This window comes from Anser anser, assembly GCF_964211835.1.
Source record: "Anser anser genome assembly, chromosome: 4".
NCBI lineage: Eukaryota > Metazoa > Chordata > Aves > Anseriformes > Anatidae > Anser > Anser anser.
This window is the reverse complement of record NC_139724.1, coordinates 29494307-29521947: the sequence shown is the minus strand read 5'-3', so window position 1 is coordinate 29521947 and position 27641 is coordinate 29494307. Positions and strand designations below refer to the sequence as shown.

General features: G+C 36.1%; 1 protein-coding gene and 2 long non-coding RNA genes across 7 annotated transcripts in view; 1 reads left to right on the top strand and 2 right to left on the bottom strand.

Annotated features, from left to right (window-relative positions):
* FSTL5 (follistatin like 5) overlaps positions 1-8887 on the bottom strand; it is a 413536-nt gene extending 404649 nt beyond the window's left edge. The window contains exons 1-2 of one of the 2 annotated variants that reach the window (XM_083834399.1): positions 8637-8887; positions 8377-8498 (exon numbers count right to left, since the gene is read on the bottom strand). The gene's annotated coding sequence lies outside the window, so the exon portion shown is untranslated. The remainder of the gene's footprint in view (positions 1-8376; positions 8499-8636) is intronic. The other variant, XM_083834401.1, reaches the window with a different exon arrangement.
* A 32-nt stretch (positions 8888-8919) lies between these two features.
* Positions 8920-10064, top strand: LOC310898841. The gene is made up of 2 exons (XR_014583773.1): positions 8920-9442; positions 9821-10064. It is a non-coding gene; the product is annotated as an uncharacterized lncRNA (long non-coding RNA).
* A 174-nt stretch (positions 10065-10238) lies between these two features.
* LOC310898839 overlaps positions 10239-27641 on the bottom strand; it is a 55099-nt gene continuing 37696 nt past the window's right edge. For all 4 annotated transcript variants that reach the window (XR_014583768.1, XR_014583769.1, XR_014583770.1 and 1 more), the window contains 4 exons: positions 25148-26906; positions 18788-18874; positions 17839-17999; positions 10239-12809 (listed from right to left, as the gene is read on the bottom strand). This is a non-coding gene — a long non-coding RNA (uncharacterized lncRNA). The remainder of the gene's footprint in view (positions 12810-17838; positions 18000-18787; positions 18875-25147; positions 26907-27641) is intronic.

Genomic DNA, 27641 nt, shown 5'->3' with positions numbered 1-27641 from the left:
GAGGTTTTTTTTTTTTTTTTTTAAACAACTTCATAATTTCTGCTTATGGCCCCAGTGAGAGCTTTGGGACCTTGGAGAAGTCATTGTATTATGAATACTTGTAATGAAAACTCACTGTTCTGGAATACGTTCACGTCCCACTGATGACCCCACACATTCTTTTTATTCATTGGGTGGCAGTATCTGCAAAGCACATTCAAAATTTTTCTGCCATGTGAAAAAGCTATCCTTAACTTGGGCTTCACCTTTCATACTATAAAAAGCACTCTTGCTCTGCTTCATTATGACTTGATTCCTGCCACTAAATTTCCCCCCCAAAAATGTTTGCAGACAGTAGCATTATGGTCCGATAGTATTAACCACAATTGTTTTGACTTCTGATAGATTGTTTAGAAAAGGTTACGCAGCAAAACCTTAGCTGAACATTCTTAGGCCTCCTTTAAATATTTTTTCCCTACTAAGTCTGTAAGATTTGAATCATTTCTTGAGAGGCTGCAACTTCCATTATTGTGCCATTCATGCTCCTATGCTTTTTACAAATTGGGCATCAAACTATAGCTTGTCTTTCATTTCCTTAGGGGGTCCTCTTCCCACCTCTGGTCTCCCCATCTGCCAAAGGCAATTGCAGCCCCAGACAAGGTGGCAATATATGCAGATGACAGAAAACTGTCTCTCAAGATCTTTCTCTTCAGTGCTTCAGGTAGGCCAGACTGTCCTAGCAACTCCCTTCTTATACAGTCCAAAAAAAAAAAAGATTGGGAACCATATTTTCATGTAATAAATTGGCATATCTGGTGATGCCTCTTTACTGAGAGTGGTGCTTAATAATACATTTTACTGTTTCTGAGAGCATTTTTTTCCACTTTTTTCTGCAAACCATGTCAGAAGTTCACAGTAAACAGGGAACAAAACCAATATTTTATTGAAATGCATTCTTCACCTCTCACAAAATATACATACGCACAAGAACAATAAGCATAACTATGTAGATGTCTGTGTATATATATATTAGTACCTTTTTTAACTAGAAAAATACGTTATTTGTGAAATAATTTATGCATGGCCATAGCAAAAGCAGGATTTGACAAACATTTGAAATAATTTAAACTAGATCTTGGCTGTGCTGAAATTATTTAAGCTCACAAAATTCAAATTTGACCTCAGTTTTTGCAAGTCTCACTGAGAAGTGTTAAATCAACGGAGCTCTTCCTGATTCCTTAGTAGTTAATGAAACAAATCCATAAATTCATCTATAGTATGATAAAATTCCCAATATAACCTATTATAAGTTTTTGAAATGTTGAAGAAACAAGAACTGGAAAGGTCAAAATATAGCATTTCTACAAGTAAGCACATAAATCTTTAAACATTCACCCTGACCAAAAAAAAAAAAAAAAAAGCCTAAATCCTGAGTCTGAAACATACTGGTAGAGCTACTGTCAAGCTATAACATTAATCTTTTTCACAAAAGGTTGCTTTTTAAATAAAAGATTAGTTTGGCAGTACAATTCAACTACAGCATTTTAAGCCCAGCATATTTTATAAAATCTTGTTATTTTACTGTAGAAGAAAAGATTGAAAACTGAAATTTGCGACACTGTCACAACTTAAGTAGAATAATTCCGAATCCACTTGTAGCCACACAAATATCAGGACAAATTTAAAAAAAAAAAGTTTAATGAGAAAAACAGCTGCAAACAACTAATATGCTGGTGAAAAATCTCTGTCCTTTCCTTCCTTATATGGATGCTGACTACCTGGAAAAATAGTGGCGATAATCCTTGCTTCTGCAATAAATCTGGCACCTGAGAACAACTGTGTTGTCTCATGGAAATCATCATCATAACATTCTACAAGTATTGTACGATACTCACTGAACATTAAGCTCCATTTTAACTTCCACCTAAAGGCCAATTTTCTTTTAGTCAAGGACATCTTGGCTGTTATTTGGACTTTAGGTTTCAGAAGCTGAAGGTCTGGACAGTTCAAAATAGAGCAAGCAAGAAACTAGACAGGTCCAGGGGAATGGAGCCTGGTACAGGTCACACTAGAAACATTTACTTGGTTCTCTGTCAGAGGATACTTCCCACGTCCTTTTTATAATAGTGTCTTCAGGTGACACCAAGCATGTTAGGCAAAAAAAAAACAATGTAGGAACCAAGTCAGACAAAAAACTTGAGAAGTCAGAAATTATACCATGGCATGGATGCTAAGTTTTAGACAAAACCAAAGAAAAAACCAACAGGAATGACTACAAATGAGTCATATGGTAGATAAAGAGCAGACAAGTCTAGTGCAAGATTGGGTCCTTCCTCAAGAGCCAGCCAACAGTAAAAAAATGCAGAAAGGCAACAACTACCAAACGCGTCTGATCGACACCTTTTTGAACAAGGCCAGCACAACACTGACACCAAAAAGGATATCTAGTGTTCAACAGCATTCACAGCTCTGCTAATAACTCATAAAGCAGACTTGGAATAAATATTAATGTAAGAAGGTTTGTACATGCATCTCCCTCAATCACTATATTCTTCCAAAACATGGTCCTTTCACTAGCTAGGCAATCTATCCAGCCATTTTCATTGTATTTATCAATGACAAGACAAATGCTGCAGTCTTCTCTAGGTCCCCAGAAAAAAAAAAAAAAATCTGGCACATCTGAGACTGCTGACTTTTCCTCATATGCTCTTAATGAAAGATGAGCTGTTTCGTGACAAATTAAGATTTACCAAATTGCAACAGAAAATACTTGTGGATGCTACAGACTAATATCTTGATAGGCTGTAGCAACTTATTTGTGGTTCAAATCCATTGTGAATAACTAAATGGTTGCTGCTAAGATATGTTTATTTATATCCCACTTACAGCTGTTATGGAAAGATGCACTACTTAATGAAAAATCCACAGGATATCTCTATATTTAATTACTGTTTTCTAAAACTTCTGTGAGTGCACTTATGCAAATAACACTCCTTATATAACCTAATGTCTCAAATTCGGCAAAATGCACAGGCATGCATTTAACTGTTGAAATCACTAAACTGAGCTAGCATCTAGAGGTGGGCAAGCTCTCACTGAAAGAACACATTTTGAAGAACTTTGAAAGATCGGTTTTCTTAGTTATTACAAATATTTTGGTTTTGTTGCTTGCTTTTGTTTGAGATGGGACGCTGAAGATTATCTTGGGAAAAAGTGTAAGGGCAGTCGGTCCTTACAAAGAGGTTTCTTCCTTTAAATCTGGTTTTCCAAAACTGCAATATCCTATCTCAAAGGTTGATTATATTAGTTTAGCAACTGCAGTATTACTGTTAATTAATTTTTAAAGTTAACTTTTTTTAGTTTAAAAAAGTCTCATGTTATAGGCTCTATTTTGATTTGGTTCACACTACCAAGCAGCATGACTCAGGGCAGCCACTGCACACCCAACCCATCACACACAAGCAGGAGCTGGTGCAGAGATGTTCCTGGAACCCAGAGTGGGGATCCAGGCCTTTCCTCTGCCCATCTTACCCTCCACCTCTCTTCTTCACCAGGTTTTATGGGCCATTCAGCCCTTTGCAAGATAATAAGGTCAAATAGCTTCTGTTATAAACAACAAGGTTTAATCAGTTTCTGCCTGACAGCTTCTGCCGTCAGTAAAACATTTCAATTGATCATTTGGTATTGCATCACCATAATTTAGCCCAAGTATACTTCAACATCGGCAGTTTCCGAGTGGGTCATCCAGGACAGCCCTCTCCAGGCCCCCACATTTTTAAGTTGGTGTCATGGACAGGATACCCTTGGTGCTGCTGAAGGGACTGATGGAACCAGGTGACCCCTGATCCCTTCTCTGAGAAGCGCCATATTCCAGTGAGGAATAATAGGCTGAAGACTAACAAGGGATCTGTTCCCTGTATTTGTAGGTTTTCACAGGGATCAGTTACCTGAATTTGTAGGTTTTTACTATGGTCTCCCTGGGAGATTCAATCATAGGTATTACACCCCTCTCCTGGAGGGGCTGAAGGCCTGTAGTGCCAGGCCTTCTCGCCCTGGCATGGTTTAGGTCCGGATTTATTGGCCTGACACACAGGCTCATAGAATGGCAATCTTAGCTAATGAGTTACCTCCAAAACTGTAAAGGTTAAACACTATCCTCTCCCTCTACGGGATAAACAAAGGATCGCCCCCGTGATTTCAGATCTAAAGGGGAAAGGAATAATTCTCCGTGTAAATTCCTGTAATTCTCCCGTTTGGCCTGTACACAAGCCGGACGGCAGGTGGCGACTAACAGTTGATTATCGGCACCTGAATGCTAACACATGTCCCTTAACCACTACCGTGCCAAACACAGCAAAACTGGTTACAACCATCCATGAACAAGCAACAATTCTGGCAACTATTGATATAGAGGATATGTTCTTTAGGGTTCTCTTGTGGGAGGTGGACAGAGAGCACTTCGCTTTTACCTGGGAAGATAAACAGTATTCATCCACCCATCTCTCTCAGGGATACCATCACTCACCAACCATTCATTGCCCCTTATGCCTGAGCACAAGAGCATGCCCAAATTACCCCCAGGGAAGAAGTCAAAATATATTAGTATGTTGATGATGTGCTGAATGGCGGCCCCAGTGTTGCTGTGGTGGGGCAGACTCAAAAGGATACAGTTGTCCATTTAAAAAGTTTGGGATGCCAGATTCTAGTAGAAAAGACAATACTGCCATACTCTAAGGCAAAATTTCTGGGTAGCTGGTGGAGGGAAAGGAGAGTGTGCATTCCCCCTGAAACCTTAATTACCCTTGAACAGGGGAAAGTTCAGTGTGCTAAACCATTCAGCTGGAGAACGGTGCGTTACCATACACAGTGCTACAGCTACAATCAAGAAAGTGCAGGAAAAGATGAAGGAAACATCAGAACAGAACGAAGACCTCTTCAAGGCCATGTAGCCAAAGGACTGGTTTGAGGGACTTGGTCCTGAATTTTCTCTCTTCTAATATCTATTTGGCTCACAGTGTGAGGGAGATGGCTTGTAAATATTGGATTTATGTTATTGTGCAGGATTTCGTTCTCTCCCTCTCTTTCTTTCTCCCTTTCTTCACCACGTTATGGGCCGTTCAGCCCACTGCAAAATAACAAGGTCCAAATATCTCCTGTTATAAACAAGGTTTATTCAGTTTCTGCCAGAATAACTTCTGCCATCAATAAAACTTTTCAATTGATCGCTTGATGTTGCATCACCTTAATTTAGCCCAAGAATGCTTTGAACATCAACAGTCTCCAGAGTGGGCCATCTAGGACAGCCCTCTCTGGGCTCCCACAGCATTTTAAAATAATAAAAAAAAAAAAAAACAAAGTAATTTTCCATGGAATGATTGTAGTCAAGTTGCAATGAAAATGTCAAACACACCAAAATTAAGACTACTGATAGAGTAAAAGTAAGCTTCGAGCCTCATCAATTAAATATTAAAATTTCAGGTTAGGCTTTACCTGGTATATATCATATCCTTTCAAATCCTGTTTCAAATCCTCCTTTCTCTGGAAATGAACTGTTTCATATCTGTACATGCTCCTGTATATCTTAGTTAATTTCTGTGATCTACACCTGCTACACTCATGCCTTAGGAAACTTATCACCTTTGGGAGATTTCTAACAATTAATATTTGAGTTTAGTAATGTGACAGAATGGTCAGGCTTCAGCTGGTTTCTGAAAGAGAAAGCTATCTTCCTCTGAGGTGTCCTTCTGGATCGTCACAATTCATTGGAACAACACTATCAAGACAATCCACCTCCCCCCAACAGATTAGAAAAAGAAAAGTTATACTCAGGCCCTGATTTTATTCTGTTGTAGAAGAGAATTTACATAATAGTGTGGATGCCTTCGTTAACCTTTGTTGTTGTGTCTATCTAGACTATATGATGTATTTCTACAACCAAGACAACACTGAAAAAACATCTTTTGAATGCAACTACAGAAACCCTACCTGCTCCCTCCCACCCCAAGTGCTTATGAAAAAAATAAGGGTTAGCTTAATTAAAGCCCTATTATTCTCATAGAATGATAATATAATTCAGTCTCATTCACTATTATTGTCAAGGCAAGGAGGAGAAGTATTTGGAGAACTGGAATTTAGTAAAATGTAGAGCTTCTAAGATTAGCAACAAACTAAAGGAATCTGCAGGTGCTCAGAAGTGCTGAAGAGTATTACTTAAAGCATGCAAGTTAGGGATGGTCTCATTATCTTCACAGATTAGCAGTCAGTCTTTACTACAAGCTGTATAAAGTTATTTAATATAAAGTTTTTTGCTTGGCACAATCACTATTGAGTTAAACTCTGCAACTTAGAAAGAAATAAAAATAAGTAATCGTTCCCAGCATGCATAGATCAGTACACACTTGATATATGCTCATTCATATTACATTTTGTGAAGAGGCTATTTCGAACCAACAGAACAGTTGGCTATTAAGATTCAAAATCATGTCAGACTGAAACTTTCTTAAACGAAGTTGGATTTATCTTTTTGCTCTGCTTTGAGCAGGGGCTTGCACCAAGTGACCTCTGGAGATTTCTTCCAACTTAAACTAATCTGTGATTTAAATAATGTCCTTTATATTTCTTGCTTAAATTGGCCTGAGGATGATTGAAAATTTTCTTCTAAGATCAGTTTTTGTTACATGTTAAAAAATGTTACATTACATGTTAAAAAAGGTTAAACAAACTTCAATAGGCCATTAAAGATGATTCAAAGGTTTTAAATTAACATGAACTATAGAATATTTCATTTAATCACTAATGGTTTGGCAAACCATACCTAGACACTTCAAAATACATCAATAAAGTTCATGTGAGAAATAACATACATACTGAGATCGCTTTTAGAGGCAGTAATTCACATTCTGGTGACATACAAGTTACATGAAATCTTTACAGACTTCTAGATGCTTGGACAACAGCAGGAAATATGCTTTCCTTCTGATACTTGTATGATGAACCCTAATTGACATGAAGTGATAAATAACCACATTTTTACATGTGGATCCTCTTATATTAGACTTGCAAAACATCTAAACACCAAGTTTAGAATCTTCAGGCTGAAGCTCATTGGCGTATAACACGAAAGTACTCTTCATAACAAAAGTAACACCGAAGTAACAATCACATCTAGCCTCCTTTATTTATTAAAAATAAAAGCATCTAAAAGTTACATATTTTCGTGCAATTTGGTGAAAAATCAAAGTTTAAAAAACAAATCCCTGACAAGCAAAACTGAAGTGTGTGGAGTATTCAATATATGAGATTTTGTTTGTTAGAAATTTATATTTTTCTTTTTTAAGATTTTTACCTCTTTTCAAGATATGAGAAATACTGAAACACATTTCACTAGCTGTGAAAAATTCCTCCTCAGAAACAACATTCTTAGGACCACAATTGAGGTTGTAAGTTCCTCCAGCTACCTCTAGCTCAAAATATACTTTAAAAATAGCTTTAAGTAGCACACTACAGCATATCTTCTTGTAAGGATATTAGCAGTACTGAAGATTCACTCACTTTAGTACATAAAGCTTGTTCTCTAACTGCAGATCTATACCAACTATTAGTAGTTTCACTAATGGCATTGATAGTACTCAGCTTGGGCCATTGCTCTACAGAAAGAGAAAGAATCTTGGACACTTACTACAGCTGCGTGTGCTTATCACTACAGCTTCAGAGAAAGGAAATGTGTCCCACTGAAACTGAATACAGTGCAGGTTTACACATGACTTTGTCGTATATAAGTGAAGGTATGAGGTTCAAAGTATCTTAAGTTATCAGAATCAAGCTTTACATGGGAGACTACAAAATTACTGCAATTGAACCACACTTCACTCCCACTGCTAAGCTGCAATTCTGAGGTATTTTTCACTGCAAGAGCTTCATCAAAAATCTCCATATTACATACATAAATACAGATATTTTAGTTTTCCGTTTTGAAGAGTTGTGTGCATATTGGGGGGGGGGGGGCAAGGGGGGAAGACATTTTATGAATTCTGCTCCTGAAAAATATCATAAAATACTTGCAAAAAAAAAACACATATTTTCATGGGTCATTTGAGCTATTGTGCTTTTGCATACATAATAAGAATATTCTCATTGTAAAGAACCTGTTTGTTAACTTCAAGATACAAATTGAGGTAATACACTTGAATATTTCAAGCACCGAGGTTGCTCAAGCCAGAAGCTGCTCTGCGCAAATTTTTCACTGTTTGCGTATCACACATGTCTCTCAAGTAGAGTAATTACCAGATTACAGTTTTATTTATTTTAAGGGAACTGGTCACTTACCAGAGAAAACAACAAGAGCGTGAAAGTGCCAGCATCACAAGTACTACATCTAAAAACACAACGTTGACTTACCATACCCCTATTATGAGGTTAGGCCTTCTTGGTGTCTATTCCCAGCAGCTCCCTCGTCCTCCTGAAGCCAGCTTCTGTGCACCAGGACAGTCTGGTGCAGAAGGTGCTGCTGAGCTGAACGCCTAGAAAATGGGATAGCGCATCTGGGCTTCCCAGTTCCTCTGTATCAGCTGCAAATCTGGTCACTAGAGCAACCCATGAGGTGCTCCCATCACCCCCAGGCAGGCCTCTCACAACAACAGCAAGAAAAGTACACTTACCTCTTTAACACTGATACCCATCCATCTGCTTACACTTCTGGTGAATGCTTTCCAGCAAGACGTCTCTCCCAAACACAGCATTACTCCACATATTTGTCCGCCAGAAGATGTTCTCTGCAGCCCAGCTGAAGTTGTCCTGTGTTCATCCATGAAGCCTTAAGATCGTGAAACCATTTTTGCCTTCTGTTGCACAGTCCCACTACAGAGTGCTCACAGCAGCGTTCCCCCCAACCCCATCAATAAAAACCTCTCACATAGGAGCCCTCCTTTATATGTAATTACCTCAAGCACCTGGGACAAGGCTGTTGTAATTACTGTCAGTTGTGTAAGCAGGAGAGCTTAGTATGACTGCTGGAAGAAGAGTTAGCTCCTAAGCGTAAAAGCCTGGTGGCTATTTGCCCCTAAGAAAGAGCTAACAGACCAGTTAATGGCCTGATGGAAGAAACCACAAGTGAGTCTATCAGTGATGCAGGTAGCAAACAATTTACTATGAACACCAGGAATCCCATCAGAATGGTTCTACAGGTTTTTATGCCATTCTTGTTGTTTTGGTGAAGTCCTTGTGTTACAGTCATAGAGGTGTTATTCCTCCTCCTCATCCGCCTCCTTCTGAAGGACATCCACCACACTGTGGCCTTGGGGCCTCCCTGATGCTGCGGGGTCTCCTGATACATATTGCATTTGAAGCAGTGCTGTCTTCCTGCTTTTTTGATATGGATGTCTAAACTTGGATTGTCTCAGTGTGGTGCTAGAGTACATTTTGTATTGTAACGAGTGCCAAAATCAGGAAATGCAGTTCTGAGCATGTAAGCGTAACAGAAAAATATGTCTGGAAACAATACCATCAGAAGCAAACTGGGAAATAGATTGCTTTCGTTCTAAAAGAGAGGGCAACCTCTGAACAGATTGGGTGGGAACAGGTATAATTTTAACAGTGGTATACCTAAAAACTCCAAAGTTTGCGTATTAGGGGAAAAAATGCACATTCTAAGTTCAAAGACACTATATGGGTTTTTGTTTGGGAAAATGAATGGAATCTGCCATGTCGGCAGTGTGGCATGATTGATCTTGATACAGTGCCTCTGGCAACACACTCAAAGACTATTTTGGTTTAAAGCTAGATTACAGTGTTTTATGCATGAGTATAATGGTGCAATTTAATTTTTTTTTCTCTTTAATTCCAGGCAAACTTGATTTTATGACTGCACAGTTTTTGTCTTCTACATTGGAAGAGAGATCCTTAAGGAGGAGATGATTATATATATAAGCCATTACAAGAAGAAAACTGGGGGGGGGGGAAGTCTGTATGAAAAAAAAGAAAAACTGATGACCACATTGTCCAAGAATGACCCCGTATCTGAAGAAGTGATCCTCAATGATCATATTTTATAAAAATGTTCCTTCATGAATAAAGTATGAATAAAAGAACTGTAACTGTTTGTATTATTAAAGGGTAATTCCAGCTTCAACATGTTAAGAGATTTAGAGCCCCATATTACACAGAGAATAGAACGTGATTTTTATTATGATAACTTAATACTGTCCACAGCTTGGATAATAAGTACGGTAATTTGACAGCACTCCTAAAGGAAAGAGCCAGCACACACAATGTACAGAAAATCTGAAAGACATTACAAAACATGATCATTATTCTAACTTCACAATGAATCCATAGCTGAGGAAAATAACATTCAACCAAGAAAAAGTGTTTAGTTATAATAATGAAAAGATAGTCCTGAAACTTTTAAGGCAGTTATCACAGACGTATTCTGGTGACAGCTACAAATCTGTGCTAGTATTACAGTGAATGGCTAAATCTATTTTATTACCAGAAAAGTGTAGCATTCTGCTGAACATTTTCCTAAGCTAATAGGAAAGCATAGCATTTCCATGCTTTGGATGATTAGAATAGTGTTGAATATGTAATTGTTATTGATAAGCCCATGCTGAAAAATCATCCACGACTGAAGTACTTACTGAGCCCCGTTTCTCTCATTTAGCAGCTATTTTGTGTCCTCTATTCACACAACTGCTCTTGCATTTGTCTGCTATTTTCCCCTACAATGCTGATTTAAAAAAAAAAAAAAAAAAAAAGTGGTATCTAAGGGGCTGAAAGGAAAAAAAAGCTGATGTGCCGAAGATGAGACAGTTGCTTATAACAGATAGACAAGGCAAGCAGAAATGGAAAAAAATATGACTAGGTTTAACAGAGAACTTTATAATTGAAAGGAAGCTAGAAAAAGGGCCAGGGAATGATTACAAATAGGAAGAAAATGAAGGAACAGCTGAAATAGAGTGGATGAACCATCCTTGTGGCTTGTATAATAATAGGATTTGCTATCACTTTAAGACTTTCAGATGAAAATTTAATTTCATTACAATAAAATTTAATTTTTCAGATTAGAAGGCTAATAAACTTCAATGAGTGTTCTTTTAACTATTTATGCCTGAATGCACATGTAATATGTGTTGTGTTTTTTTTTTTTTTTAAAAAAAGGAATAATTTTGGTATAATTGAAAAATAAAGCCATACTATTCAAAATGACCCTTTTCAGTTGTTATCTACCTGTACGATAAAAAATATCAAAAATAATTACTTAATATAGATCGTTATTCTTCAAGTACAGTGAAATTACTCATTCTCCCAAATAAAATGGTCTGTCTGGGGAGAATTGCAACCTGTAGCTACAGCTCTGCAAGTATCTCTTGATCATCTTTCCTGATATATCACTGAAGTATTGAATACCAAATAAAGTGAGATTCTATAATGAGAACAGAGTTTATGTTCGCATCCACCTTAAATCTTTTATTCCATAATATGCACAACATTATTGGCATTGCTATTAAATGAGACTACTGCAGAGTTTAGCTAACTTTTGTAAAGGGATAGAAGATCCCTTAGCATTAGTGCTCTGCACAGGCAGTATCTTCTTCAGACTTTTCCAAAGAGAACAGTTATTTGTTTAAAGCAACTAAATATTTAAGGTTTGCAACAATTTCTATTAGCATTAAGCTTGTGTTAGGAAAACAACAACAAAAAACACATCTAATTAACTTTATAATCTAATTTACTTTACTTTTAGCCTTTGTGTTTTCTACTTTTGGACTGTGTTTTCAGTACATAAAACTTGGAAGCATTAAGGAAGGCTATATCTCAAAGCAGTAACTGCCAGTTTATCCTTTTCCTTTTAATTGAACAATTCTCAAATAATTCTTTAGAATCACAGAATACGCTGATTTGGAAGGGACCCACAAGTATACTCATGTCCAACTCCTATAGTGTACAGTGCTAACCAAAATAAAAGTTTTTAAATGGTATGAGTATTTCTCTTCTTTAATCTCCTGTGCTCTTAGCATGACTCAAAATAGGGATATTATTAAGTCATTTGACTTCACCCAAATCATTCACTAGATGACACTCTCGTATCATATTAGGTTCTGTTGGCATGCAAGACATCATATTGCCTCCCTAAAATGAGAACACATTTTAGTGAAAATAATTAAAGACAGTGCTTTATTTTGTTATGAAGTGCCATGTAGAAAACAGTTCTTATGTTTACGCTAATAGCAAACTAAAGTTAAATTTATTCAGTACAGCAACTACTGGTAGAAAGCTGTCTTATATCTGACATAAGAGTCAGTAGCTGTACATTCTCCTTAAGCTCAGCTATCATGTTCAAGACAAGAAAAAAGAACAGGAGTTTTACTCATTTTTTTTCCTAATAAGTTATTGCAAGTCTTGTCCATTGCAGATATTCCAGATACAGTAATAGATTCTGTGAGAGGGAGTTATTATTTTTGTATATGGCCTGAAGTAAAAAGCAAAGAACAAATTACTAAATGCAAGTAACTGCTTTCAACTATAGATAATTCTCACACCTAATTTAATTGGGAGACTGAAATAATGAATCCCATTGCTTTTTTTTCTCAGGGCTTACCTGCAAGGTTATGATTCAAAGGATTTCTTCAGTTATGTATGACAGCTTCTTCTGTACTAATGGAGATAACCTTGAGTTAAGAACCATCCAGGTTTATTTCTGCTGTTAGAACATTTCCAGGTTTATTTCTCCAGCCACTTTGCCAGTCCCCCTCCAGGTTAGGAGACTTGACTCCACCTGATGTGACAGCTGCAGGACAAATTCAGCATGCTTTGTTTCCTCGGATGAAGAAAGTCTATGAAAACAGGAACACAACTGTTCATTGCGCCACACTAGAAGTAAAAGCTGTGATAATACAGTGGGCCTCTAAATCTGTGGCACGTGTATAACCTGCAAAAAATGCTTCACTTAAGTAATCTACTGTCCCAGAGATGACCCAAGTGGTCTAATGCAGAACTCAGAGCACTGTGAAGATGAGATCACTCTTTCTCAGCAAAGGACGCTAGCAGTTATGGATGACTGTAGCAACACTGTCACATCTGTATAGTCCCCTTAACCTTGGAATTTAGGAGCTAAGTATATTTTACTCTTTTTGAGAAATCTGTTGCAAAATTCCACTTCTGCAGAAGCAGAACAATTTATACCCTTGTTTCCTTTGTATAATGTTTGGATTTGTAAGAATTACATGGGCATATCTTTTTGGTAAGTATTTTGTATATTATGAATACTTGTAAGTATTCATTCTTTGTAAGAATTATGTGCAATACCATTTTATTCTCAGAATGAATGAATTATTTCAAAAAAGTAATTTAAGTTTATGCTTCATGGAGATTTAAGTTTTGTTTTGCACTGGGAAAGGTTTTTAAGCCAAAACAGTCATACAAAATATCTATTTTAGAGATAAAATGTGTTTTAGAGTATACATCCAGTTTTCAAACAGAAAAAGATATACTTGGAGTATACTTGAAAGTTGCATCTGCACTGTGGCTTGTGTTATCACAGTTTTGTCAGTCAAAAGAAAAAATTATATATTTTTTTAGTTACCTAGTAGTGGTTATTATGACTAGCACGCTCTAGTATTTCATATATTTAGATGAAGTAAAACAAAAATCCTCATTGCTTATGTAGTCCTACTGTAAATTTATTTTATGGATTATGGTTTGTGTTTTTTTTGAGAAGTATATAGATGCCATACACGGTTGCAAAAGACATGTGGGTCTGTTGTCCAAATTCAAAGAGGTACATGGGTATTTGAGTGCTTAGAAAGTGGCAGCTGCTAGAAGGAACCTGATGGGCATGGATGTGTGAAGAGTTGAAAAAATCACGACAGATTAGAAATTTTGTAGCAGATGAGTTTACACCAGAAGATGCCACTGAATGCTATGAACTTTATTATGTACAGTGACAGGTTTTAAGAGTTTATATTTAAATTCCTGGTGGGCCTTCCTCAGAGGCAGTGAATCACAATTTTTTAAATAATTTTCAATCAATTTTAGACTAAAGCCAGATTTTTTAAATAGGTTCCTGCGGACTGTAAATAATGTGTTTTGTTTTTTTTACTTAGTTTTGATGTCATCTTTGTACTACTAAATGTGACCTACAAAGTTGGAAAGCACAGTTCACACATAATATTTTCAAATTATTTTCTACTGAATCTATTTCTATTGAATACACAATTTCAAAGAGGCCATTTTTTTAACTTTAAGACCAGATCTGCAAAGGGACTTGATGACTTAAATTTATCTTTGTCCAGGATGATAACCCTCCAAAACCTTGCTCATAATTTTTCATCTTCTGACAAATACCAAAGAGTTTCAGACCTAATCTGATACCTAGTTTTAATTGGGTTCGTCAGAAGTGGCAGCTACTATTGCCCAGTACTAATATGCTCAGAGCACGCCCAGGTCACTAACAGTAATGAGACACAGAACACACAAAGATATTTATGAAAGTAATTTTATGAATTCTAATAAAGGAGTACATTTTGAATTTAAGACGGTATTGACCAAAAACAAATGAAAAAATTTATTCACTAAGTTAGACATTTCAAATACTTAATGTTTTCTATAGCATTCTTTACTTGTTTTTTACTTTCATCATCATACTGATCTCTTAGTTAAAACTTTCATGAGAAATAACCTAAAGATAAGTATCCCATCTTATTTTTATACTACGTAAGTAAAGGCAGGCATCAAAAAAATCAAAATGTGTCTTAGTAAGATCATAAAGCAATGTCCAAGTTATTTTACTTAAGTAGCTAGAAAATAATGGCATGTCATTAGTTTTTGGAATGTGCACTGAATCATGATATTTTCAGCTTCTGAAACCCTTCAACCCATTTTCCACCTCATGAAAGTTGTTCCTCTTGGCCTTCATTCCTGGTGGACAATTATATACCATCAGTGATAAGCAAGAGGTCATCTGTGGTCATCTTCTATAGAAAGATATTAGATACCTTGTGTGGGAAAACTGAACACATTAAAGAGTAAAAGGCGAGACACGGAAGGATAAATGACTCAAAGCATCATTAATTCCTCCTGCTCCATTAGGTCAATTAGGTCATATGAATATGTGCCAAGCAATGGGCTTTTTTTTTTTCCTGACCCTGTACAGCTGTCAGTCAACTGTCTTACTCTGAGCTACTTAATTATACATGTCAGTAATGTGTGATTTTAAAGACAGCTCTCAGGTTGACAGTGCAAGCAGATGTCTCTAATAATGATTCAGAAACCAGTAAAAACGTTGCTGATAACTAGGCATTAGAAATAACCTGCTCTAAATCTGCTATTAAAATAAAAGTCTATAGCAGCAAACTGTGAGGAAAAAATGCTGATATACACCTGCATTTGTTCAAAATGGGAGGGGAAAAATGGGAATAGTTTAAACTATTAAAAACACGCAGAGAATATGTGTTAGAACAGGTATCTTTAGACTCCATTGTCGGCAGCAAGTGTCAATTGTGTGACACAACATCTCCACTGACAGTTATCCCTTTGAATTTTAGTTTTCTGTGTTAAATTACTCTGCTCTATAAAGTATTGATTGCTTAAGAAATATAGTGACTTCGTAATTCCCTAATTACACTGATCCCTCACTGGTGAACACTTAAACAGCAGGAGAGCGAGCAGCCAAACACACACAAATAATCATAAACGTTTTCATGATGAAAACATACATCAGTAATTTGTTACATCTACAAACGTGAAATATCATCTATTTTAATGACGCCTGTAGTCAAGGTTTTGAAATTTAGATGCTATGTGGTGATAAATATCAGAAAATACCTAGCATTAAATTCACTATTGGGTCATTCCTGGGAATGCAGACACAACTTACATATAAATGGGTCTTCTCTCCTTAGATATGTTACATCTTGTTTCTTTTGGGCTGTTTTCTTGGAGTAATTTACTTCTACTAGGTCTCAGTTTTGCCTGATCTTTTTCAACATGCAAAATTTGGCATGTTGTGATGCTTCTTTTCTTTGAAATCAAGTATTGGTTGAGAATAAATTAGACAGTTTTATTGTAACAACTGTTGGCCCCCAAATATCAGTTAGTATGTGTTTTAGAAACTCACAGATACCCAAATGGTTTGAAAGTACCCTTCTGTCTCCTTTCAAGCGTCAGTATTGATAAGTCTGGTTTGGTTAATGTTTTCTTCGTCAGACTTATTCTTCACTGGGGGGATTGACCACTGAAATGATGTGATTTCATCTGAAACTGTGTACTGCAAATGCTGAGAGGTGGGGTTTGGAATGAGTATTTCCTGACAAATGTAGGCCAAGCAGTTTTCTGTTCAGTCTTGCCTTTGGGATGGAGGAGCTACGCAGGAGTTTATCATCTTATTTTAAGATAACCTCACCTAAATTTCCAGTGTGACAAACATAAAAGATGAAGCAATCTTAGATTTAGAAAGCTAATTACACTGGGTTGTAATGGACAGAGTGGGAAGAATCAATATGTAGGAGCAAGACAGTCATTTCATGTTCTTTCATATTGCTTAGTACAACAGGGACTTGATATGTATAGAGACCTGGCAACCCTTCTTTTTAAAACTGAATGCAAGTTTCATATTTATACAGATACTTCAGAAGACAGGAGCCATATAGCCATGTGGCATCGCAGTTCAGAATTCCCTTGATCCAGAGAGTTATATCTAACCAGAACACTATCAGGCAAAGCATTATTCCTACCATACTTCCTTCAGGCAAACCTTGTTTGATTTATTGACAATAACTTTTATAAAAAACAATGTCTTGTTATTAAAATACCAAATCAAATATTTCTTTATTTGCTGACAACATGTTTCTAAGTACCAACATCTACAGCAGGCTGAATTAGCTGAAATGTTATGTAGCCACAATTTTAGGAAAATAATTTAGAATCTGCAGAATGCCTCAGTCTGAATAGAGTTTTTGCTATCTTTTATCAATTTCACTATTAATTACTATTTCACTGTCTGAGAATGATCAACAGGGAAATAATCCAGGCAGTGGATGTTACTTTTCATTGTTGTTTAGTGTCTTTACGTTACAATATTTAAGTTTCAGTTTAGTGCATTCTTTCCCTTTTTTTTTTCCCCTGTTGTACCAAGGAAGGTATACAGCACAATCTGTAAATATTTCTAGACTTTGCAATTTAAATAAGCTAGGAACAGGGGAAATAGGATATGAATATTTTATTAACATACTTAGACCTGCTACCTCTTCTAAAGAGGGTGAAAATGGCATGGGGAGAAACCCAAGAAAACTAAAAACTTTCACATAAGTGGCTCCCTGACAGACTCTTCAGGCTGCCAAGTATCAAAAAAAAAAAAAAAAGTTTGCAATTATTATGCCAAACAAGCTTGTGTACATTTAAAAAAAAAAAATTGAATGATAACCATGTAGAATAGCATCCATAATGTTCTAATTCTACAAGAGCATTGCATGGATAGCTCTGTATGCATTCAGAACCACATTTATTTCACTTTCATCTCTGCATAGTCAGCTGGGGAATGTAAAAAGGAACAAAGCCTCTATAGTGCATTTCTAGAGTGGTTTATTCTGGCCAGTTCTGCCAACCTTGAAGTCAGCCACACTTTAAGATTAGCATTAAAAAAAATAAATAAAATCACATTGTGAATTCTTAGGTGGCTCTGAGATACTAAAAAGTTGACAAAGCTGTTAATTACCTTAGGTGCAGGTTCTGCTCTTTTCCCCTCATCTTTTCTCTTGAATATATGTACTTTCCTCCTGAATACATGTACTTTTCTCCCACTGCCTTCACCCAGCTCAAGAGGAGAGAAGCAGCAAGACACTACGTACCAAGATACAGCCTACTGACCTTGCAGACAGGAGATCACAGCACTAGGGAGCTGCAGTCCTCTCCCACTTGCATTTGTCTTCAGGGCTTCCTAGAGGAGTTTTGCAGAATCTAGACCCACGGGTACGAAGTGTTGCAGAGTTCATCACAACGTGCACCCAGTGGCCAGGTTTGAATCACTACTGCTTGAACAAACAAACAAAACCCAAAACACAATACAAGAACAACAAAACAAGTAGGAAAGCATTTTCTACCTAAAATTCTTAGGGGAAATCGCACAGTAATCAGTGATCTGAGGTATTTTTCTTTACTGTGTTTGTGTAAGGTTTAATGAAAAAGAGCAAAAGTAAACTTTGTACTATGAGAAACTGCAAATATCAAGCACCAGTGCTCTAGAGAGCTAAGATTAATTAAGCTGCTTTATTTTTTTTTTTTTCCTGGAAGGGGGAGAACTGTCTAGAGGACAACTACCTGCTGAAATAGGTTTTTATTTTCTCAAACCTTATGTCTCTTCCCAAGTAAAGTTCTGTGATGAAGTTTTTCTTCCTAAAAGATTAGGAAATGAACGACCTGGAAAAACAGTGAAGCAGTTATAGGGTTTTTCCTTTGGTGTGTTGTTCTTGAAAGGTCAATTGAGACCTCTCCATTTTTGTCTGAGATGCCAGCAGGTGTCTGATCACACTGCAGTCACTCCCAAGATGATGTGAAACAATCGCATCAACCTGTGACTGGGGCACAGGTTGTTAAATTTATGTAGTCACGGAGTTGCTTTGACATTGAATTGAAGGTGAAACTTCTCAAAATCACAATCCTATCAATTGCTGAAAGGTTAGCATTTCATCACCAATGTTGTCAAAAAACTCCAAGTAACTTTTGCAGCCTGAGCATAATATCAATTATAAACTCAAAAGAAAAATCACAAAACTTCAAGTCAAATCACATTAGTACCTAGGAAATATTAACAACTCACCTCACGTCCTAGCACTACCTCTTAGTTTATGCCTTGATGACCTTAATGTTGAAAACTCAGTGAAACAGATGGAGCCTGCAGCACGCCCTGAAAGCCAAGAGGAACAGGTCAGATTCCTTACAGACAGGGAAGGTGCACCTGGTGAGCATCATCCTGGGCTGAAGCTCCCAACAAACTTTTGTCCCTTCTGTGCAAATGAGATGAGTGGAACACCCTACTCCAGCCCCGTTTTTCAGCAGACAATACTTCAGGAGTTGCCTCATTGGATTAAAAATGCATGAATTGCAGAAATGCGTAACATACTTTTATCAGCCACTTCAGTTACAGATATGTTCCTTTTGCTGGTGACTAAAACAAAGTATTATATTATTTTTGCATATTTTAATGATTTAATTTTTTTTAAGAAGAGTTTTCGTACACAAAGTAAAAATCAAAAAATGAATTATAGAATGAGGAAAAATATAAAATGAGACACCCAGTATTGACCTGGGTATATTAGTTCTGAAATCATACTATCTTACAATTAACAAATTCTTAGCTTACTCATTCTTTATCATAGTACCTGTACGATGCCTACAGTAAAGGATATGCATTAGCTTTCAGTTTAGCAGAATATTTACTGTTATTTGTGGAAGGTCATAGAAATGAGAGTAACAAAACATAAAACATTCTGTAGAACTGATTCTTCCAAGGGTAATTTAGTCTTCAGACTGTCTATATAGAAATATTAATAAAATCTTAAAGATCATCATTTAATCAGTTTTCCAAATGGCCACTTTTCTTCGCATGTCTTTTGCAACAAATGAGTTCTCCAGGATTGTCCTTTACCTTTTCCTCCTTTTATTTATCAGCTAAAAACTATAAAGAGATTATTTGTCAGCAAACCATGGACAACAACTCAAATGGCATTATTATCTTTAATTTTCCAAAAGATATTTAAATGATATGTAACCCATACCAAAATCACCAGCTGATCAATATGAGTGATTTCTCATCACTCATGAAAAATAGCATCTCTTTCTACTATCTTTATTCTCAGATAATCAGTAAAATAAAGAAAGCCATTTGAAGTTCTGTTTGACTGAAATACAGACATTCTAGCAAGTGACTTAGATTACCACAACCAAAAGGAAAATCTTTTCTGAAAGTGAAGTTCAATAGTGTAATGCTGACCCAAGAAATCACAATATCATGTCAATAGGCTCTGCTGCTATTTTTAACCTTTCAGAAATACAAAGAGATAAGTTTCAGGATGAAGAATTTTGATTGACACAAGCCTGTTGATTACAGAATACTATTTTTACTCAGAAGAAGCTGTAGTGAATTGGTTAAATACAGAATGTGATGCTTGTTTGGCTGGAATATTTAGACTCAGTCCCAGCACTGATTTAGTGCCCGATATTTCAACAAGCCATTTGCCAGGTTAAATTGTAATTATGTAACCATGGTAACATTGTTGATATAGGATTTATGTAAATATAAAAGATCAGTCTGTAAAGCCAATGAGAATTGGGCTCTTAATGTACTAATTATTGTGATTAGGAAACATTTGAAAAATTTACATGCAAATTAAGATTAAAGGGTTATTTAAGGGAATGAATGTTTGGATCTTTTTTTGGCCAGGAAATGGTTCATCAGACCTTCCCCTTCTTCAGCATGAACTTGTGAGTTCTAAATAGATGAAAACACAACTAGTTAAATCACAAGTGCTTAATTAGCCCGATTTAAATCTAAAACTTATCTGGCCTATTGCGTGTTCTGTAACCTGGTTGAGGGGGGGGAAAAAAAAGTACGAATAAACATGGGAAAGAGAAAAAAGGCAATTATTTTTTCCCTGAAACCTCTTACAGATAGATGGGCCTCTGTGCCTTAGGTGAAGAACAACACTTGGCCCTGCAGAAAATGCATTCAGCCAATATTGCGTTGTTTTGGTTTGGAATTCCAGGGGGAAAAAAGAAGATAAACAAACAAACAATTTGATTGAGTAAAGCATTAAGAAGAAGATCCTCTTTTTGTGTTTTATTTATTTACCTATTTTTTTGTGTACACAGAAGCAGCAAATGTCACTACTTAGCTGTTCCTACTGAAAAGATTCCAGATTTAACATAGTAGTGTAAGACATTTACTTACTTCCTAGTTTGTAGTCTAACTAAAAATATCAGTTAAGAGTTTATTGGAATTAGGTTTATATTTCCATATTGCAAAAAGGTTTGTTGTAATTATGTCCTGGTTCCAGTTAGGACAGAGTTAAGTAGCTCATAGTAGCTGGTAGGGTGCTATGTTTTGGATTAGGATGAGAAGAGCGCTGATAACATGCTGATGTTTTAATTGTTGCAGAGCAGTGTTTACACCAGGCCAAGGACTTTTCGGCTTCTTGCTCTGTCCTGCCAGCGAGCAGGCTGGGGGTGCAGCAGGAGCTGGGAGGGGACAGACCCAGGACAGCTGACCCAAACTGGCCAAAGGGGTATTCCATACCATCTGACGTCATGCTAAACAATATATAGGGGTGGCTGGCCGGGGTGGGGGGGCCGGCTGCTCGGGGATAGGCTGGGCATCGGTCAGCGGGTGGTGAGCAATTGCGTTGTGCATCACTTGTTTTCTTACACATTATTATTGTTAATACTATTACCATTATCACTATTATTATTATTATTGTTATTATTATTTTCCTGTCTTAATAAACTGTCTTTATCTCAACTCACAGGCTTCACTTTCCCGTTTCTCTCCCCCATCCCAGAGAGGGAGGGGGGAGGGTGAGTGAACGGCTGTGTGGTGTTTAGCTGCCAGCCGGGTTAAACCACAACAAATTAGAACAAACGTGTAAATTTGTGATATGGAGCAGTTTTAGTAACTTCTAGTACTCTCAATCAAGGATAGATTTAATCCAACGTGGAGAGAAAGAAATAAACAGGAAAAAAAAAATACAGCTTGTATCAAAGCAGTTCCATTACTTGCCTAGTATGATATATACAGAACTATTTTATTGGAATCAAAAATATTGAATACAATCATACAATACAACATTCAACTGTTTCACAAAGAACAGCAACTAAACATTATAAGGATTAGAAAATGGTCTACAGTTCATATTTTTTTTATCAACTTACTATTGCATTTGGATTGTTATTGAACCCACTTATTGTTCCAGAATATCACAGGTTCATCACAAAGCTGATACTATTGGGACTGAATTCATGTTTGAGTCTTGAAAGACCACCTGACTTTAGCCATTACTCTGAAATCAAGAGAAGCTAATTGCAATACATTATTTCTTTCTGCTTGTATTTAGTTTTTCCTTAGCTTTAATTTGTAACAAACGTTACAAACAAACAAAACAAACTGAGTCAAACAGATGTGTTTTAACAATAACATTAGATATGGGTAAAGTGTTTGGAATTTTCTGGAGTTTTTCTTATTAAAACTATTTTATTTGTTGTTATGATCTGAATGTGATTTTTGGGTGGCCCTGTGTGGAGGCAGGACTTGGACTCGATGATCCTTGTGGGTCCCTTCCAACTCAGGATGTCCTACAATTCTAAGAAATAGAAAAGCTTCATTCTGAATTACCACAGTAATAACTCTCTAGAGTTGTTACTACTACCACAAGAACTACTGATTAATGGAAGATACCTTGGCAACTAGAAGTATTTTAGACTGTTTTGATAGTGTGTTTTACGTATATCTATCTTAAACATACAAAAACAGTACGTTTAACAGACATCAAGATATAAATATATCTTGGAAAAGCCATAAAAAATACAGAACATAAACTTGTTTTTCAGAAGAGCACAAAACTATGCTTTCTGAGGCTACACAAATCATGTCTGAATATCTTCTCCACTTCAGAGAACATGGGCAAACGACTTTTTAGGCCCTGTTCCTGTCACCACTTGAGTCAGAAAAAAAAAATAACAGAAGATGCTGTCTTGTAAATAGAAAGACCACTGTTAAGGAACAAGAAAGCCTGTAGATGACAAAAGGAATAATTCAACCAAATACATCATCAGAATTTGAGTCATGTGTATTAAACAGACGTATGTCTGCTGTTTTGAAATAGGCCTTCACAACTTAGACCTGACTGGATATAATGCAGATGAGGTATAAATAGTTATAAACTACGCAAAGGACTTTGCAAAACATTTAGTAAATGGCCATCTCATCTCTTCTGTGTAATGGTGTGGAACAGCTAGCCTGAATGGAAACATACAGTTGCCAACCATTTCCAAAACAAGTTTGCTAAAATCGCTTTAGGTTCTTCTGTATTCTCTCACTTCATCATTGCATACACTTGCCAATTAATTTTTAAAGATATATAAGTATGTATTAAGCATTAAACCATTTTTTTTAATGTACTATAGAAACATTACAAATTTAAGAAGCTGCAACACAACTCAAGATGAAAGATTCTGATATAACTAAATGAACTGAATACAATTTCAATTTTTTTCATTTTTCTGTGGATTTGGAAGCCATTCCTTCCACAGTTTCCAAATTTTGCTCTTCTTGCACTATGGTCAGTTTTACAGTTTCTCTGTGCATACAAAACACAGAACAGAGTAAAATGTGTCACTCTAAACAACCTCCTAAATTATTTTATTTGGTGTGTGATACATACAAAAAGTTCACTCTTCAGGTATAGTCTACATAAAGCAGATGTAATATATAGAATAGAAACATAATGCAGAAAATATTGACTGATTTTGGACTGAAACATGTCTTGACTGAACAGCCCAGGGAGTACTGTCTTGTAAAACTAGGCCCACAATTAATATAAAAAATGTTCTTTATAAAAAATATATTTGGCTACAGCCATATGTCTGGCATGGATTTTCAGTGCTGAAGACTACAAAGGAAGAAATTTGTCTCTTAAAACCCACTTGTTAATTCACAGAGAATAAAAAGGTAGAACTATATTCTGCAGTGCACCAAGCAATCACCTGAGAAATGCTCCAAGAGCTTTTAACACTTTTCTCCTTAAATGGTAAAAAGTTCCTTCTGCTTTGTGGATCTGATTTCAGAAAAGTACAACGCTACTAGCAAACATGAAAACAGGTGGCTCAGTGTTTATGGATGTCCTAAAATCTGCTTTTCAAATCTGGTGTAGAATACACAATTTAATATAAAATAAGGTCTGATACACTGTAAAAGTGTTGAAAATATATATGATGGATGGTTCTGAATAACTCTTCTTTAGAAAGGCTATGATCACAGGGTTTCCAAGTATCATAAGGTTCAACTTATCATTAAATCCTATCTGGATTTAATGTAACCTGTATGTTTGTTCTTTTGCCAGCGTTCGCTTTAACCTGTATTGTTTCCTTGACTCATTTCAACACACAACTGCACTAAAGCTTGTGCTAATAAAGGAAAGAATTGGTACAGAAGTGGAACTAAGCTAGTAACCACTTCTTTTAGCTGTGGTACAAACTTAGGCTGCCATAGATGTTTCCTCGAAGCCTAGCCAAACTAACTCCCACCCTTCTGAAGGCAGAACAAACAAACAAATCACACACACACACACACAAAAAAAAAACTTTTTTTTTTTTTTTAGCTATAGTTCCATTATATCCAGTAGTAAGACAGAACAGAAGATGCACCTGGACACTAAACTCTTTTCATTGCTTGCTGCTTGCTGTACAGGTTTCTGGTCCACACAGCAAGCAGGAGGACAGACAGCAAGCAGTATGGAAGCAGTAGACATTGCCACCCTCATGGGAAACAGCAAGGGTCCTCCAAGAACACACTGCTGAGTATGTAACTGCATTGGAAGTGCTAAGATAAATTTGGAGTAACCTGTTTGGAATGTAAATTAGCTTCAGCTTTTTGATCAGGGTCTGCTGTAGTCTGAAGGTAAGGGTAGCTGTGGTTATTTTAAATGGAAAGGAAAAATATCTTGCTGTGCTTTATTACAGTTAAATATGAATATGTGCTTGATGTGTCTACAGCTTTTAAGAATATTCTTTAGTTGAGACTGCAAGTGAAGTGTTGAAGTTAGATCATAGGCATCTGGAATTAAGTAAAGGTTATTTGGGGTAGGGTGACAATAGATCTTCAAAGTTACTAGTAATTTCTAATTAAATAAGATCTTTTGATTTAAAAAAAAAAAAAAAGGAATGAATGGAGCGTACCATAACTAATATCAAACCACAGATCATAGGTTAAGATAGTTTAAGAGTACTAGCCAGCGACCAGTATCATCAACTCTGAAAAATGCAGCATAAACTCTCTGAAATAAGAAAAGATAAACATACCACCAGAATGACATTGTTTATATGTCCTGTCATGGAAGTGTTGACTAAAAAGAAATCTTGCAAATATTACTTGCAAGCTACTGTATAAATCCTTGAAACTTTCACCAACCTTATGGTATGGATTATAATGCAAATTCCACACATAACATGATTTAGGATATTCCTCATATGTGAAAACACTGGAGAATCCTAAGGGATTCAGTCTCCAATATCGTTTGGCTATTAAACAAGAAAAATATTTCAGAGTAGCAATTATAACATGTCAAAGGGATTCAGTAATTTTATAGTTCTATTTTAGTATTATGCTATCTTTGAAAAACTGAATGTTCAGAGTGACATTTCTGTTAGAAGAGAAAGCTTATGGTAAAAAAAGAAAAAAAAAAAAACCACCACAGTATCAGTATAACAAAATGCAAACACCAGCGACACAGAAATACTACTGAATTGTGATGACACAAAGCAGGAAGAACTCTGTCTTTTCTGTGCCATGCAGTCTTACCATGTAGCAGGTGGAGAATGAGCTACTTTGTCCAAAAAAAGCCAGCCAAATGGTGATTTGCATGATTACACAGAATTTGTCTCATTAAAGCTTCAGTGCCCAGATTATCAAGTCTCCTTTCCCTCCTTTGCATATTTGGCAGAGAATACATATGTGACTTGTATCATTAAAAGTCTAAAGAATCCATTTTTGAGCGGTTGATGGAGAATAATTTGAGACAAGCACAGTGTGAAAATATACCTTATCTCCTGGTTTTAAAACTGTGAAGCACTCAAGTTCAGAAGGCAGAGGTAGAGACTGACAACAGGACATCCCAAAAGATTTCAGGTTGAAAGAACTGATGAAGGAAGGTTACTCAGTAAAAGCCAATCCCAGACTTGATCTGTTGTATAACTGTCTTGCATACTCTGAATAAAACAATTTTACCTTTATTAACTGATATACTACATTGGCATATATTGAGTTTTTACTAAAAATTGTATGTTGACCTATTCTCTTTAGATTGGCTATTTATATCATTAACAATTTATAATAAACTGATCTAGGAAAAAAAAAAACACGACAGAGGACTAAGACCTATATACATCTTCCAAGATAAAGAAAAATAAATATAGCACAAGTTGTTAAAGCAAAACAATAGCACAGTCTGTTAAAGCAAAACAGTATAAAATGTGTATCTAAGCACAACAGCATAAAATATGTAAAATGATATTTTCTCCCGTTACCCTAGCAAATTTACTTTTTTTTTTTTCCCAAATTGTCTGAATACTTCAGTTAATAAAATATACCTGATCAAAGCTACCTGCATGTACTATTAAATTTTCTAGACATGACAGTATGAAAATAACTGCAGGCTTCTTAAAGTTGATCATGGACACTGTGCAAATGCAAAAAAAAAAATTAATCTTAAGCAGTAAGATTAAGCTGCAATATTAGCATTATCAATACTAAGTATTATTACCTGAATAAAGAATTATCCTCCATGTTTATCTGCTTTTCATGTAAAATTGATATATATATATATATATTTGTGATAAAACACTATTGTAAGATTTTTATTTTAAAAAAATTATGAAGGACATCTTTCTGGGATAACACATGATTAAAAGTTGTTCAAGCATTTAAGACACTTACTTTTGCATATGCATTGAATTTTTGTCTGTTATCATTTTCCCAGCTACTTTGTGAAACTTTTTTATACCATACAGATCTGACCTTTTGTACTTCTTATATCAGTACCTTCTCTGACATCACATGAAAATCCCTTTTCATAGTAAGTCAGCCACAGGAGAAATGCAATTGGGAACTGTGTCCTTTCCATCTCCATTTAAATAGCTATAATACTGCTAAGGGATTTCATAATGAAGATCTGAAGTCAGGACATAATTAAAGAGAAAAAAGGAAGAGCACCTCTCTCATTATCAGCAAGCTACTGATATAACAATAATATCATTATATTTTAAAGACTTCCTAAATTTCCATAGAGGGAAGCTTTGAAAATTCAGTTTCTTTAACTTCCTACCTTTTGTTCTGAAAATATACCAACTTCATGTCTATCTGCTCCGTAAATCCTTGACAAGTGTGTCATCTTTTCCCTATACACAACTGCCTTCCTTCCCATCACCCAGCTCTCCTGTCTTCTGCCTTTCCCCTCCCATATTCCTAACATAAGCTCACAGCCAAAGGTAGGGTGGGTTGTTAGATTATAAAATATACATAACAGAAATAAATATAGATATATAATGAAACCATATGGTACTGCAGGGTCTACCCTCTTAGAAACAATTATGTCAAACTTCACTCTCTGTTCCTGGTGTGAAACACATTTCCTTGAACTTCTCTCCTTAAAATTAACAGAAATGGCTCCAAACATTAGGTCTGTGTAAGCAACAACAAAGAATGATAATCTGTTGTACACATTTCTCTGCAGGGAAGAAGATACAAGAACATAGAACTTGAGACATGTTTCAGTCACTTCGTTGAGTGAACACCATAGATGGTGCTCAGATAATGAAGTGCTAAACTTTAATGCATACAAATTTTAAGTAGAAAGCATTAGAAGGTCTCTTCTTCTTTTGATTACTACCTGGGATGAAGCTTCCCC